We start from the raw sequence: 3140 nt of genomic DNA, 5'->3' as shown, positions 1-3140 counted from the left end.
ATCAAGCAGTCAAGGTTGGAAATCATAATAAACATTAATTTATTGAAAGCATAATAAAGAAGATCAAAGAAACGAATACATCCTAGGGTTCACAATCACCCAAGTACCCACTAGGGGTTTAGCTCTCCATGGAGCTAAGTACAATCAAAGAAAACGAATGTAAAAGCAATGAATCCATAAAGAAACCCCCTCAATGGTCTTGCCGATGGTCTTGTGGAGAGTCCTCCACTCGTCGCAAGGGATCCTTTGTCCGACCTAGGATACACCTCGCCGGATCGATGGCGACGAAAGCTCTCCCAATAACCTTCTTCCAAATGACGCGCGATGTCAGAGCCATAGAACCTCTCCAAAAACGTAGCCAATACCCCTCAAAAACCTAGCCGAAGCCCTCTCGCAAGTTGGGGAAAAGATTGAGAAAAGAATCCCAAAATCGGGGCTGAATCGGCTTTACATAGGGCTGGAATCGGGCAACTCCACGGCCGTGTACGCTACACGCGCCCGTGCGGAATTTCCACACGGGCGTGGATAATTTCCACACGCCTGTGTGGATTCTCTGTTTCTCTGATTTCTCGGCCGGTTGTGAACAGTACTGCTATAGTACTTGCTACAGTCTTCGACCTGAATAACTTCCCAATTCCATACTTTAATCGGGGTAACGCAAACAGGCACACGTTCACGTCGTGAATCACTCGCTTCTTCAATGATATACATGTTGGTGGAGCTCTTGTTCTTATATGCATAAGACGGAGTGCTCGAGTGTGACTACCTTTGTGCCCCTCCAAATGGATGTGCTCACTCGAATGCGAGGAGATTGGCACACCTGTCCTATGTCTTCGCGTTTGAACCTTAGCAAGATCTCCTCCAAAATAGGTGCATTATGATCCACATTGGCCTATTTCCTTCATACTCGGCCTCACAACCCTACCTACATAAAAGTAACATAAAAACAAAGATATTAATGTAAAAGCATGAGAAAAGTAATGCTCAACATAAGGAATGAACGATTCGCATTCATATCGCACAAGCACTTATCAGGATTCTTGGCTTGTAAGGTGGGGATGTCACCTCCTTCTGCTTGTTAGCTCTCTCCTCAACCTCCATGACCTCGAGTGCTCCAACATTGGTCTTATCACTTGGAAGCCTACCCTCAACCTCACGATCACTTCTCAAAGTGATTGTTTTTACATGTTCCCTTAGGTTAGTTTCAGTGTTACTATGCAAGCTTCCTTGTGTTCTCTCCGATAACGACTTCGTGATTTATCCCACTTGATTCTCTAGGTTGTGTAATGATGCGGTGTGGTTATGAAGCGTGGCCTAGACTAATTGAAACCTTGTATCTGATGATTGCACATATCTAGTCAAAGATTTCGGTCATTCGGTCCCCAAGCCTGAAACTCGGTCTCCATGTTTGGGGCTTGTTGTTGTTGGAAACCCTGTGGTGCCGTGCCCTTTTGTTGTTCTTGATTATCCCAAGAAAAATTCAGATGGCTCCTATAACCCTGATTATAGGATTGCTATATGGATTTCCTTGGCCCCTCATCGTATTATCTACAAAATCGACTTGTTCCACCGAGGATGTGCCACCAATAGAAATAGGGCAATCGGATAGAACATGGGCTCCTCCACATCTGTTACAATTCATCATTGTCACCAATCTAGGAGAAGTTAGAGTGTCTAACTTTATACTTAACGACTCTGCTTTGGCCGCTAACAATATAACCGCATCAATCACGTGGAGACAGGCAACTTTCTTCTTCTTTCTTGCATTCCATTGGTTGCTATTCAAACCTATTTCTTTAATTAATTATCATGCTTCTCCGGGGGTTTTCTACATAAGGTACCTCCTACTGCTGCATTAAGTAACTGCCTTGTACTAGGGTTCAACCCATTGTAAAATGTCTGAATAATCATCCACTCAGGAAACCAATGTTATGGACATTTCTGCAGGAGCTCCTTAAACCTCTCCCATGTCTCAAATAGAGACTCCAATTCCATTTGCATGAAGGAGGATATTTCATTCTTAAGCTTTGCAGATTTTCTGGGAGGAAAATATCGAGTAAGAAAAGCTTATACCATCTCCTCCCATGTAATAATCGATGCTCTAGGTAATGAATGTAGCCATTGTTCGCTCTTTCCTTCAAAGAAAATGGGAAGGCTCTCAACTTGATGCCATCATCCTTAACACCATTGATCTTAAGCATGTCGCACACTTCCAAAAACTTTTCTATGTGACTGTTTGGATCCTTATCGGCCAAACCATTAAACTGTGCGGACTGCTGTAGCATATGGATGAATGTTGGCTTTAGCTCAAAATTCTGAGTCATAATCGATAGCTGCATAATACTAGATTGTGTGCCCAAAAATAAGGGTCTGGCATAATCGGACACTGTCCTCTGTTCATTCTGTTCTGCCATAATTTTTTACCCTTCATCTTCTAGTTCAACTGGATTTAACAGTTATTATACAGGTTTCTTTACCCTATCTTCTAAGTGTTTGTTCAAGTTCAGGATCTTCTTCAACCAATATCGAAGGGTTCCCTCAGGTCATAACCAGGAGCTGCTATAAAAGAAAGGAAAACAAATCAGAATGATGATAGAATAAGAAAAGATGAAATGGGATAAATGATGAATAGCTAATTAGCAAAGTGCAAAGTGTCTCCAAAATGCCTATACCCCGGTAATGGCGCCAAAAACTTGACAACGCCCCTTGCGTATGACCCGCAAGTGCACAGGTTTGTCGAAATAATAAATCCCAGGTGAGTGGGTTATCGTATTAACAGGAATAGTGAATAGAAACACAACAATTGCTACTTAACTAAGTGAAGATGGAAGAATAATAGTGTGGATAAAATCAATGTGAACAAGACTAAAGAAATAAGAAAGAGAGGCACAAAAAAATGAGAGGAAAGGCAATCGATACAAACTGGGGCACTCGGACATTGCTCCCCCTAGGGTTATTGATTCAAGTGCAAGACTAACTATTATGTCTCCTAAATGATGCTTAATGAGTCGTTCAAATCCTAAAATACACAGTCCCAAACCTAAGGTCAACCGTAGCTAACTTTACATTATGCCCTGATGGAGAAATCGCCTAGTCTCAACACCCTCACATTGTGTACAGTTACAAGAAGCTCTAGGGTT

The 3140-nt window shown here is 42.2% G+C and overlaps 1 non-coding gene across 1 annotated transcript; it reads left to right on the top strand.

Moving 5' to 3' along the window:
* The first annotated feature begins 1921 nt into the window (after positions 1 to 1921).
* On the top strand, positions 1922 to 2028 carry LOC120264115. The gene has a single exon (XR_005537292.1). It is a non-coding gene; the product is annotated as a small nucleolar RNA R71 (small nucleolar RNA).
* The last annotated feature ends 1112 nt before the right edge of the window (positions 2029 to 3140 follow it).

This window comes from Dioscorea cayenensis, chromosome 6, assembly GCF_009730915.1.
Source record: "Dioscorea cayenensis subsp. rotundata cultivar TDr96_F1 chromosome 6, TDr96_F1_v2_PseudoChromosome.rev07_lg8_w22 25.fasta, whole genome shotgun sequence".
NCBI classification, from domain to species: domain Eukaryota; kingdom Viridiplantae; phylum Streptophyta; class Magnoliopsida; order Dioscoreales; family Dioscoreaceae; genus Dioscorea; species Dioscorea cayenensis.
Note: the sequence above shows the minus strand (reverse complement) of the source record. Positions and strands in the feature narration are given on the sequence as shown.